Source organism: Oncorhynchus tshawytscha, linkage group LG02, assembly GCF_018296145.1.
Source record: "Oncorhynchus tshawytscha isolate Ot180627B linkage group LG02, Otsh_v2.0, whole genome shotgun sequence".
In the NCBI taxonomy this organism is placed as follows: domain Eukaryota; kingdom Metazoa; phylum Chordata; class Actinopteri; order Salmoniformes; family Salmonidae; genus Oncorhynchus; species Oncorhynchus tshawytscha.
In genome coordinates, this window is record NC_056430.1 from 41494800 (window position 1) to 41509072 (window position 14273).

General features: G+C 40.7%; 1 pseudogene; it reads right to left on the bottom strand.

The window, feature by feature from the left end:
* Positions 1–2388: 2388 nt before the first annotated feature.
* On the bottom strand, positions 2389–10661 carry LOC112215034 (annotated as a pseudogene).
* Between the last annotated feature and the right edge of the window lie 3612 nt (positions 10662–14273).

Here is a 14273-nt window from a genome sequence, read left to right on the forward strand (position 1 = left end):
AGACACGGCTAGGACATCCGGGTTGGCGGAGTGTGCTAAAGCAGTGAATACAACAATCTTAGGGAGGAGGCTTCTAATGTTAACATGCATGAAACCAATGCTTTTACGGGTACAGAAGTCAACAAATGAGAGCACCTGGGGAATTGGAGTGATGCTGGGGACTGCAGGGCCTGGGTTAACCTCTACATCACCAGAGGAACAAAGGAGGAGTAGGATAAGTAGGAACAGAGAGTAAAAGGAGCAGGTTTCTGGGTGTGCAAGAGTAGATTCAAGGCATAATGTACAGACAAAGTTATGGTAGGATGTGAATACGTTGGAGTTAAACCTAGGCATTGAGTGACGATGAGTGAGGTTTTGTCTCTAGAGGCACCATTTAAGCCAGGTGAGGTCACTGCATGTGTGGGGGTGGAACATAAAGGTTAGCTAAGGCATATTGAGCAGGGCTGGAGGCTCTACAGTGAAATAAGACAAAAAATAATCACCAAAACAGCAATTGACAAGGCATATTGACGTTATGAAAAGGCATGTGTAGTCAAGTGATCATAGGGTCCAATGAGTAGATATGCGAGCTGGTGGCGCGGCGATTCAGACAGCAAGCAGGCCGGGGCTAGCTGCAGGCTAGCAGATGTGCCTCAAGGGGACGTCGCAATGGTAGAGCCTATTTAAACCCCCTCGGACGGTTACATCGGCAGATCAGTAGTGATGGATCGGCGGGGCTCTGTGTCGGCAGCAAAGGGTCCAGGCCAATTGGCAAAAGAGGTATTGAAGCCCAGGAATTATCTGATGGATATCAATTTTGTTCTGTTCTTCTTTATTTACTGTAATGCAATAACATAACAGGGCAACAAGGGACCCTTTCAAATGCTTGTTTATGTTAAGATGACTTTGGCATTATACTTTGTCAGGCTCTCCCTGGATTGGCTACTCTTTGAAATTTCAAATCAGTATTAAAAAGGTAGGAAATAATGGGCCAGTTTCCCAGACACAGATTAAGCCTAACCCAGGACTAAAAGACATTCTCAATGGAGATTCTGAGAGATATGTTGTGTGAATTCATTCATTCTAATTCTAAGTCCAGAAAACCTGAATGACCCAGGTCTCTATTCAATCTGTGTTGCATAAATTCATCTTTTAATTATTATTATTTTTTTTAATTTTACCTTTATTTAACCAGGCAAGTCAGTTAAGAACACATTCTTATTTTCAATGATGGCCTAGGAACAGTGGGTTAACTGCCTGTTCAGGGGCAGAATGACAGATTTGTACCTTGTCAGCTCAGGGGTTTGAACTTGCAAACTTCCGGTTATTAGTCCAATGTTCTAACCACTAGGCTACCCTGCCGCCCAAGCTTTCCAGAGTGATTGAGATTTAAAGGCAATGTTCCTGCTTTAGTGGAGACTGCATTCACCGTAAACGCTGTATATGTTGGTCCAATCGGAAATTACCTTCACATTTCTATCGCAGAATCTGTAACACTTCAGCTTTACAGATTGAATAGAGCCCCTAGTCTTTAAACTCAGTGGAGTTTAGAACCAGAGTCTAACATCTCTGTTAGAACTAGTATTACAACTTGCTGAAGCACTAAGGGTGATAGTGACACAACCAATCACTGGACCTCAATGTCAAATAGTACTGTAATACGTCATGTGCAGCTGGGGAATTGTGTAAAATGATCACGAGAACAACAAAAATATATCAAAATCTTGAAACACTATTATCACTCTAACCTGCTACATTGAGGGTCATAATGGTATCTATGAATGATAAAACACAGACTGTCATCAGGGATAGTAGAGCTGGTGCTGCTCCTTTGGTCAGCAATCATCAGAGCCATTTGTACACTGTAATACAGACCACAGTACCTCAAAGGATGAATATAGATATTCTACAAACAACTGTCTAAAGCTACAAGTATTCATTTTTCATATCAGGCTAAATTCACCTCAGACACAATTGCAGGTGGGGTGTGCTCTGTGTTGGTTTAGCCTGAACTAATGATAACTGCTGTTAACTGGTCTTACTGGTCTTATCTGTAACTCATAGAAGGTCATTGCTCCTGTATTAGTCTTCAGCTCGGCTATGGAACACAGTCTGTACCCTGTGGGGGAAACTTATTTATAGTCAGTGCAATAACGATGTCTCTGTTCAATTACCTCAGAGTAGGAGCACTTATCTAGGTTCAGTTTAGCCTTTTCTATGATCCTAGATCATCACTTCTATTCTAGGAAGCTTTAGGAATATGGGCCGCAGGTCTCAGATTAATGTTACACCTGAATATATTTCTGCAGCGAATTACACTTTTAATTTAACATACTCCAAAGAATAAGGGTGGAAAAATAAGATATAAATCATGGCACAAGGTTTGATAAGTTTATTGATATTGGCATCAAATCCTATCACAGTATTTTACAGTGTTTCTACTATATATGTATTTCCACAATCCCTTCTCGTTAACCATCAATATATTTTCACAAATGTCATTCTTCACAAAGTCTTAAGATATTACATAGTAGTAGAAAAAACTATAAAGGTATATGATTATTAAACCCACCCAAAGATAAAATGTATCTTCCAAAAAATAGTTTGTTCACTTGTATATACAGACTCAGTTAACCAAACAGGGACTAATAGCATAAATGTCATGTTTTTGTTTCCACCATGTTGTGTGACAGGTGTTTGATCCATTCATCCATTACTCTGCCATGACCACAGTCCTGGTTAATTAAAGGACAACTGCAAAGGTCCATATTTTGTGCCGGACCTTACTCAATATGTTTTCTCCTCATTCTGACATGAGTCAGCAAGATTGACCTGTAATTCTATTAATTCAGGGTTTTCTGGGCCAAACAGGATGACCGCATCTCTTTTGTCACACCAAGACTTCCCATAACCAGTGCTTCTACGTCTCATCAGCTCTACATACAGGAAACAGTGTGTGTTTTGGAAACACTTGCCCACATCTCCCTCCCAAGAAAAAGGCATGGGGTGGATTATGTTCTATACTATACTTTTCTAAGCCTCTCAGACCAAGCGAAGGGTCACATAAGTCTCTGTTACACAACGGGAAGTATTTGTATTGTTTATGTCAGGACCTTGAGTGACTGGCTGGACCTGCTTATCTCTAGTCCTATAGGGATGGTAGCTGAGAGAGGGGGCCAGTGTCTCTACAAGGGCCACTGTCTCTGTCTAGGAGGTTGTGGCCCCAGGCTGGTATCTCCGTGTCCCCCAGGGGTCTGTCCTGCTCTGACTGCTTGGCCAGGAGGGAATTCTTCTGGGCCTTGGTCATGGGGAGATCCTCTGACGGAGTGGTGAGGATGGACAGTCTCTGAGGAATCAATAAAGAGGACAGAGGAGCATTTCAAAGACAGACCACCAAAGGACTGAGACATAAAATAACTGGTGATGTTTGCAGAGCATTGATTGTTTGACTTGAAGAAACATCATCATCAGTGTGTATTGGGGAGTAAATGGGGTTTGGGTAATGGATCTGATCATTGTATAAATAGAGACATAACTAGCGATAACAACAAGTGGTACCTGCCAACTTTTAAAATATCTGAAGTTTGGAATTGATAGTGAGAAATTAACCGTGGCTTCTCATGACCATTGCTCCATCTTTGGAGAATGTACTCAAAGACTTATGCTCTAATCGTCGACACACGTAACTACCTATAGCTAGGCTACCTACGATATATTGCTTGATTTTTGTTGCTTTTGGACCACTTTGAGATGCTTTTCTGTTTTGAAACTCCAGTGCTTGACTTGGGCTGAGACAGTTGCCGGTACTCATGTTTGGTGCCGGTACTGTTTACATTTAGGTGCATGAGCTCCACAATACTTTTGAGTTAATATTCTATAAGAGGAACAGGAGCTCAAACTGTTAAACATTTTAGGTGCCGGTACTCAGCTCCGGAGAGCTCCTGCCCAAGTCAAGCAATGTGAAACTCTACAGAAACATAATAAATGATGTCCCTATTTACCTGTCGCAGGGTACCAGGAGTGACGCTCACGATGTAAACCATCCATAGAGGAACCATGAGGGTGGAGGAGAGAGTGAACCACCAGCCAACGGCGGAACCCCACCAAGGATACTGAAAGGTGTTGTTGAACTTCAGCGGAGTAAACTTTATCAAGGAGAAGACAAATGTAACCTAGAACCAAAAGATATGGATGGAGGTTGTATAATAAACATTAAAGAACACAATGTATTTTCTGATAGCATTGTACTAATTATAACATATTAGGGTAACAGTGAGGGTTGAGTGAAGACAGAGATGAACAAGATAAGGTTAAGAACAATGTTATAGTTTCTCCAGGTCAGGCTTCTGGTGGAGCATTTATAATGGTCTAATAAAAAGCATGAGCTGGCGCACATCCAATATGTTCCCCCTGTTGATGATGCTTATCAGGCATTATAGTTAAAACAAAAGATTACATGTAACAAACATTTTATGAAATTGGAACAATTAAATATACATTACTAGTAATAAGTTTGGACACACCTAATTTTTTTTTTTACCAATGTCTAGATTGTAGAATAACAGTGAAGACATAAACTATGAAATAACACATATGGATTCAAGTAGTAACCAAAAATGTGTTAAACAAATCAAAATATATTTTATTTTAGATTCTTCATAGTAATTTGCCTTGATGACAGCTTTGCACACTCTTGGCATTCTCTCAACCAGCTTCATGAGGTACAGTAGTCACATGGAATGCATTTCAATTAAAAGGTGTGCCTTGTTAAAAGTTAATATGTTGAATTAATGCGTTTGAGCCAGTCAGTTGTGTTGTGACAAGTAGGGGTAGTATACAGAAGATAGCCCTAATTGGTAAAGACCACGTCCATACAATAGCAAGAACAGCTCAAATAAGCAAATAGAAATGACAGTCCATCATTACTTTAAGACATGAAGGTCAGAAAATGCAGAAAATTTCAAGAACATTGAAAGTTTCTTAAAATGCAGTTGCAAAAAAAATGCAGTTGCAGAAAAGTGCTATATTGAAACTGGCTCTCATGAAGACCTACCCACAGGAAAGGAAGACCCAGAGTTACCACTGCTGCAGAGGACAAGTTCATTAGAGTTAACTGCCCCTCAGATTGCAGCCCAAATAAATGCTTCACAGAGTTAAATTAACACACATCTCAACATCAACTGTTCAGAGGAGACTGTGTGAATCAGGCCTTCATGGTCAAATTGCTGCAAAGAAACCACTACTAAAGGACACCAATAATAATAAGAGACTTGATTGGGCCAAGAAACACGAGCAATTGACATTAGACCAGTGGAAATCTGTCCTTTGGTCTGATGAGTCCAAATTTGAGATTTTTGTTTCCAACCGCCGTGTCTTTCTGAGATGCAGAGTAGGTGAATGGATGATCTCCGCATGTATTGTTCCCACTGTGAAGCATGGAGGATGAGGTGTGATGGTGTGGGGGCTTGGAAAAGCATTCCTCATGAAGCTGGTTGAGAGAATGCCTAGAGTGTGCAAAGCTGTCATCAAGGCAACGGGTGGTTACTTTGAAGAATCTAAGATCAAATATATATTTGGATTTGTTTTACACTTTTTTGGTTACTACGTGATTGCTTGTTTTTTTTATTGTCGTGAGGTCTTCACTCTTATTCTTGTCACGTTCTGACCTTTTTCCTTTGTTTTGTCATTATTTAGTATGGTCAGGGTGTGAGTTGGGGTGGGCAGTCTGTTTGTTTTTCTATGATTTGGGTATTTCTATGTTTCGGCCGAGTATGGTTCTCAATCAGAGGCAGGTGTCATTAGTTGTCTCTGATTGAGAATCATACTTAGGTAGCCTGGGTTTCACTGTGTTTGTGGGTGATTGTTCCTGTCTCTGTGTTTGCACCAGATAGGGCTGTTTGGGTTTTCACGTTTCTTGTTTTGTTAGTTTGTTCATGTGTAGAGTCTTTATTAAAGAACCATGAATAGAAACCACGCTGCATTTTGGTCCGCCTCTCCTTCAAGTCAAGAAAACCGTTACAATTCTAGAATGTAGAATATAGTCCAAAAAAAAGAAAAACCCTTGAATGAGTAGGTGTGTCAAAACGTTTCACTGCATATGTGAAATTAAATTAAACAGTAATGTATGTTAATCTTATGCTAGTGCTAATGATAACAATAGCCTAATATATTCAATGTAAACGTCATGTTTACTATAACTTTTATTGGACAAATAACAAATTAATTTGCTGTTGACAGTGGGGTGTAAATAAATAAAACTTACTGTGCAGATGACTGGAGTGACATACTTCAAACAGTACTTAATGATGGGTAATGGTCGATAACCGATCATGTCCTCTATATTATCGTACAGACGGTCTGCACCTGTGGAGTAAACATATCAACAGGGACTCAAACAGCAGTCAATAAAAGGGTTTAAAAGTTGGTCTGTCAAATACACAGTTGGTCTGTCAAATACACAGTTGGTCTGTGGGCCCCAGGACCGAGTTTAGGAAACACTGGTCTAAGGTACCTGTATTTCTTTGTTTAGAAAATAAGAGGTTATGGCCATTCTTCTGAAAAACTGGTGAAAATGAAATCTAATATAAAAAGAGGACAAATACCCAGGTAAACGTTGAAACAGATCACTTGGGAGGTACATTATTGATCATATATCTCGTTACTGTCATGATTGATCTAATAACGATGGCCTTTAAATTCTATATTTTATATCCTATTTCCTTATAGAATGATTACTTCAAATGATCTCTCACCTCTGTGACCATGACCAGGCTGATGAAGAAGCTACCCACACTGATGATGAGGAGGAGGATTTTACGCCGATGGCCAACCAGGAAGAAAGAGGGATACATGTCTGAGATAACTGTCACCAAAGCCTCCAGACCTACAAACTGAAGGAGAGATGATGGGGTTCAGTGGAAACTCTTCTTTGAAATACTAGCTACTCATTCACAGTTTCACATCCATTAGTTTAGTGATGATTGTAGCATCTATTGTAGGTTATGTAAATATCCTTCGCAAAGAAAATATTTCGTAGGCCTTCAGAACCACTCTAACACACCTCACTGTCTAAACCCAGTAGGATTATCATGATGAAGAAGAAGATGGCCCAAAGCTGGGGTAATGGCATCATGGCCACGGCACGAGGGTAGGCGATGAATGCCAGGCCAGGACCTGTATGCAGCAATACAGGTAAACTCATTACTGAACTCTCAGGGGCAGAGGGAATAGTTAGATCCCTGAAATGCTAAGACACCTGTCTTGTAACAAAGCAGAATTTACAAGGGTATGTCAATTTGTTTGTTTGTGCATTAAGTTGTTTATTCATGAATTCATTCATATCTCACTGCTGCAACACTTACCTGATTCGGCCACTGTTGAGATGTCTGTCCCTTGTTCATAAGCCATGAAGCCCAGTACAGAGAAGATCGCAAAACCGGCCACAAAGCTGGTTCCACTGTTCAAAAGGCACAGGTACACACAGTCCCTATAAAGAGATTCACTTCCCTGTTAGTCACAACACAAAGGCATCCAAATGACCTACAATATGGAGATCATCAAACTTTCCAGGTACTCTACCATTTCTTCAACCCAACCTCCAAAGAATTATGTGCACAGGGGACGTTTTTGCAGGCAAGAGAAAACGTTCTGCCAGCACATTTTATCTAGTGTCGTGATGTTGTATTGATTAATGTGATGACTGCTGTTCATCGAATAATTAACTGTTTATAATTACGTGATTAAATGAATCAGGTAATTATTAACACAGCAACCTGGGCACCAGGGGAAAGTTTGGTTTTATTGAGGTTCCATTTCCCAAATTACTCAAAGAATGTCAGTATATTGATTTTACAAAAGTCGCTAATTCATTAATTTCCTCTACAGTCTCGTCCTGAGTATCGCATAATCTGTGAATCTGCACAAACCCGAGTCCCACTAAATAAGTCTGTACCACACCAATTGAGTTGATTATTTCTTTACTAACAAGCTAAATGATAATATAAGACACACAAACATACCGTCTAGGCTATTGATTAGAACTTAGTACACTGAAACAGGTCCCTAGCGAGTTAACACAGTATGGTACGTGTTACACAAAATGGCGATTTAAAAAGAAAAAGGCACATTTGGGAACATTTGTAAACTATGCTAAGTTTAGCCCTAAACTTGCCCGAACTGCCGCTCTTATGGTTATATGGTTAGAATATAATGATGTAATTATCTGTCGAAGGTCTCTGGTGGGGTAGCTCCTCGTGGACCGAGTTCCTCCTTCTCCTCTGATGTTACCGGGTGTAAGTCTCTGATTGTCCACACAATGTAAGTGTCCATTGTCTTAGTGGTCTGTTTCCTCGCCCTTGTTCTGAAAAGGGGTCTTCTGAGGATGACTAATTAGCGTATAGGTGGTTCCAGTGTGGGAATGAAAGCAGTGTAGACACACGATTCCTTGGAGAGAATAACCGATTGGTCCTGCTTGAATTCACCCTCTTAGACACAGCTACTCATCTGTAGCATAGATTAAGAGCTTCCTTTGTCTTCTTCGACCTCGAGTTGCATTTTGCGTTTGCGACTACTGTACCATGACCCTGGTCACCTAGTCTGCTATGTAAATTCTTAACTCACATGTTTAATATCCTCGGGTCAGAAAGGGGCGTTTCAGTTTTATGGCAAGTTCTCTGTGCGTCGCTAGTTACGAGGCAAGGTCTGGATTTTACTCAGATCCAATTTAGACAACTAACTTCCCATTTCACCTTTACAAAAACATTCTATTTCATCTGGACATTTTCCACATAACGTACAGTATGTAAACATCAGGTACAAAACTCTTCAAGTTACAATGTTTCCTTTATAACGTTGTAATTTAACTTTTAATAACATAACAAAAACGACACTCGTTTTCATATTCCATCTATCGTCATTACCCCCATTTTGACTGACAAAACATATTGTCCCAATGTCCATTTATTGTATGTTACTGTTCTGAGGTAGGTTCTCCATAGGCCCATCATACATTCCATTCCCCCACTCACTTGTAACAGTTGTTGTCATATTTGTTGTAGCTGCCAAGAGCAGTCAGACAGCCGATGCAGATAGCATAGGAAAAGAAGATTTGTGTTCCAGCATCCATCCATACCTGTGAGACACACCAGAGAGAGACACAATAGTCTTCATAGTTTCACAATTCCGACATACTAGTCACATCCCAGGGTATTAGAGGTGAATTCAAATGGTACCTTGTATATATAAGTCAACAGGAAATGCATTTGCTTTGAAAATCCGAATATTTTTTTATTAGGTATTGATATTGTAACAAATCTGATGCTCTTAAAACCACAAACTGTTGCACCAAGGGAGTTACGTTTCTTGTGCCAGTGGTAATGGTTGCTGCCCTTGGTCATGTTGACTAGGGCTCAAACACAGACAGAGACGTTACCATTTATCCCCCACAAATCACTACAGTATGTACTGATAGTTTTTGTTACACCTGGACACAAATTATACAGTGAAGTGTGTTCCTACCTGTGGGTCAGTGAGGCGGGCTGGGTCTGGGTAGAGGTAGAACTTGATACCATCTATTGCCCCCGGCAGTGTGAGTCCACGGACCAGCAACACCACCAGCATCAGATAGGGGAAGGTGGCAGTGAAGTAGACCACCTGAGGGGAGGGGGACCAGACCAGCATTACATTCCCTCAGTCTATAGCTCATCTTAACAACTCTACAGTATTCATGGTGTCATCAGGTTGAATGGCAGAGATCCCACCTTACCTTCCCAGTAGACTTCACTCCTTTCCAAACACAGAAGTAACAGAGAATCCATGACAGTAGAAGACACAGAGCCAGCTCCCAGCGAACACTGCCTAGCTTGTTTGGACTGTCTGTGAGACTCAAAACTCTCCTTCTGAAATCATATTTTCAGTTACAATCCCACCTCTTGCTTTTCACCATTCTCTCAACGCCTTCAAAAAGGAACATAGCCATGATTTCCATCTGTAAGGACTTAATAAGGAGTTGATAAATTGGAATGATTTTGTGTACTCACTCCCAGAACTCTCTCACTGGCGATGTTGCGTTCCCTGCTACTGTCCAATTTAGATGTCCCACTACTCTTCTGTCAAACTCCATGCAGGTTGCTGGTTAGGAGGAAATGACACAATAACAAGCATGTCTCAGAACTCTCTGAATCTTTCCTGGATAAGGAGACATTTACAAAAATAAAACATTAATCAACTCACTTGTCAAAAACGTAATATCTCAGTGGATATCCCAGTGGTGTCCAACAATTTAAGATACTATCTATCATTTGGGCATGACAAAGGTATGTCAATGTCAACATGTCTACACACTGAAGTTAACCTGGTCCCAGATCTGTTTGTGTTCTATGCAATGCAAACTCCATTGCTCTCCTTGTCAATCCAAACAGGTTTGCTATGACAATGAATGACAGGCAGTTGGTATGACAGCACAAGCAGACTGGCACTCAGGCTAAACTGATATACATACCTGTGTTCCAGCTGTTTCTACAACTGGCCCAGGGGAGCTCAGAGCTGAATGAGGAGAAGAGGTAGAAGAAGGCCCAGGCTAGAATGGTGATGTAATAGATGCTGCAATATAAAACCACCACCTGACTACCATAACCCAGTCCTGAGGAGGAAGATGAGGAGGAGGATATTTTATAGACAAACATGGAGATTTAAATGTAAAAAAAACCTTCTTCTAAGAAATAGATGCGACATATGTTATATCCAATCACATTCTCAACCTAAAACCATAAAAAACATTGAACTGTGTTTCTTTTTGATGTGGATTAGACTCCTTTCAAAGTCACCAGCTCCGATTAATAAGTTATGGTGCCATTCCAACAAGACAGACATTTGTGAATGTTTGAACACAAGACAAGTGTCCTGGATGCACGTGTCATGTCACATTAAGGACTGCCACTTTATCATGTAATAGCTCATGAATTAGTGTGAGCCTGTGGTATACTGTTGATGTTTAATCCAAGCTTCATCCAATAACTTGAGTGAAATGTCTTGTTACTTTAACCCCTTTTTCAAGTTAAATCAGGTTAGAAACAGATCAGTCACAAACCCACCCAAGCAATCTAAAATGTATCCTTATATTGTTTCAAATTGTTAAAGCAATGTGATTAAAATCATGGAGAATGGACTTTTACAAATACAATAGTGCAATATCATTTACAGAAGGAAAAGCCTGCATGTACTGTGCATATACTGTACCTATTATGGCTAATTGTCTGGCCCTATATGTCCCCCTCAACCAGCACATTCTTGACAAAGGCTCCAGACAGAAACCTTGAGTTTACGTGCTGAATATCAATTTAAATCATATTGACATTGCTTTGGATTGCAATACTACGTTCTCAGTTTTCTTGAGTACAAATACAACAAACAGACAAAGTTTGTCCTGCAGTGCCTCTGAATGTTATCTATTTTTACTGAAGGCTTTAGCCTTTCTTCCTTCTAGCTATCAGGCTTTCATGTCTATTTCCCCAAGATGGCATCCACCTTAGGAAGTAAATACTATCAATGGTCAGACAAACACTGACAACTGAATCCCTAATATGGATGCAATACGCACAACAAGGCCCCGTGGCCGCATTCATAAAGCATACCAGTAGGATGGCTGATCTAGAATCAGATTAGCCTTTTAGATCATAATGACTAAGCTTATACGGAGAGAGGCTACCTGATTCTAAATCGGCAGTCTTATTCAATGACCCTTTATAAATATGAGACCTGATATTTACCTTCAAACAAGGGACAGATCTTCCTCCAGCAGGTGATGCTGCCCTGCGTGGTGTACTGGCCCAAGGAGGTCTCCAGGAGAAAGAGTGGAATGCCACAGGTGAACAGAAAGAGCACATAAGGGATGAAGAACACCCCTTACAACACAAGTTAAAATACTGCTGAAATTGTTGCAACCCATATTACTAGCCTTTTCAACCTCTTTCGTATCGTCTGAGATTCCCAAAGATTGGAAAGCTGACGCGGTCACCCCCCTCTTCAAAGGCTACAGCTACAGACCTATATCTGTCCTACCCTATCTTTCTAACATCTTCGAAAGCCAAGTTAACCAACAGATTACCGACCATTTCGAATCCCACTGTACCTTCTCCACTATGCAACTGGTTTCAGAGCTGGTCATGGGTGCACCTCAGCCACGCTCAAGGTGGTAAACGACATCATAACCACCATCGCTAAGAGACATTACTGTGCAGCAGTATTCATCGACCTGGCCAAGGCTTTCGACTCTGTCAATCAACACATTCTTATTGGCAGACTCGACAGCCTTGGTTTTTCAAATGATTGCCTCGCCTGTTTAACCAACTACTTCTCTGATAGATTTCAGTGTGTCATATAGGAAAGGCCTATTGTCCGGACCTCGGGCAGTCTCTATGTGGGTGTCACAGGGTTCAATTCTCGGGCCGACTCTCTTCTCTGTATACATCAATGATGTTGCCCTTGCTGCTGGTGATTCTCTGATCCACCTCTACTCAGACGACACCATTCTGTATACTTCTGGACCTGCCGCACCTGCCCGCCCACCCAGCATCACTACTCTGGACTGCTCTGACTTAGAATATGTGGACAAATACAAATACCTAGGTGTCTGGATAGACTGTAAACTCTCCTTCCAGACTCACATTAAGCATCTCCAATCCAAAATTAAATCTAGAATCGGCTTCCTATATCGCAACAAAGCATTCTTCACTCATGCTGCCAAACATACTCTCGTACAACTGAACATCCTACCGATCCTCGACTTCGGCGATGTCATCTATAAAATCGCCTCCAACACTCTACTCAACAATTTGGATGCAGTCTATCACAGTGCCATCCGTTTTGTCACCAACGCCCCATGCTCTCGTTGGTAGGCCCTCGCTTCATACTCGTCGCAAAACCCACTGGCTACAGGTTATCTACAAGTCTCTGCTAGGTAAAGCCCCACCTTATCTCAGCTCACTGATCACCATAGCAGCACCCACTCGTAGCACGCGCTCCAGCAGGTATATCTCACTGGTCACCATCAAATCTAATTCTTCCTTTGCTCGCATTTCCTTCCAGTTCTCTGCTGCCAATTACTGGAACAAACTGCAAAAATCACTGAAACTGGAGACTCATATCTCCCTCACTAGCTTTAAGCACCAGCTATCAGAGCAGCTCACAAATCACTGCGCCTGTACATAGCCCATCTGTAAACAGCCAATCTATCTACCTCATCCCCAATACTGTATTTATTTATTTATCTTGCTCCTTTGCACCCCAGTATCTCTACTTGCACATTCATCTTCTGCACATCTACCATTCCAGTATTTAATTGCTATATTGTAATTACTTCGCCACCATGGCCTATTTATTGCCTTAACTCCCTTATTTTACCTCATTTGCACTCACTGTATATAGACTTTTTTGTTTTCTTTTGTTCTGCTGTATTATTGACTGTATGTTTCATTTATTCCATGTGCAACTCTGTGTTGTTGTATGTGTCGAATTGCTATGCTTTATCTTGGCCAGGTTGCAGTTGAAAATGAGAACTTGTTCTCAACTAGCCTACCTGGTTAAATAAAGGTGAAATAAAATAAAATTAAAATAAAAATACACAATTAAACATATGGCCCAAGACCATAACTTAATGTTTGACTTCACGTGATTATGGTTTAACAAGACAAATATTTTTCCCGAAGCCATCTGAATCACCTCAAATCCCCCCCTTCAGGTTTGATCGCATTCGTACCATCCAGAGAAGGGAACACAAGTATTTCTTATTTATATCTTTTTAGGGGGTGGACCAGCTCCCCCCTTCAGGTTTGATCGCATTCGTACCATCCAGAGAAGAGAACACAAGTATTTCTTATTTATATATATATTTTTAGGGGGTGGATCAGCTTAAATATTGTGGATAGATTGTCACTTCCATCAATGTAATTGTCTGCATCATTTCCAATCGCTCATATATATTTTTTTGTGAGAAAAAATATATATATATATATATACACATAACATGCATACATATCCACATACATATTATACATACATACACATACATATATTCATATGCATATCTTTTTAGAATATATTTTCATTTATCTCACTGGTCATCCCCTAAGCCAACACCTCATTTGGCCGTCTTTCCTTCCAGTTCTCTGCTGCCAAGGACTGGATCGAATTGCAAAAATCGCTGATGTTGGAGACTTATATTTCCCTCACTAACTTTAAACATCATCTATCTGAGCAGCTACCTGATCGCTGCAGCTGTACATAGCCCGTCTGTAAAT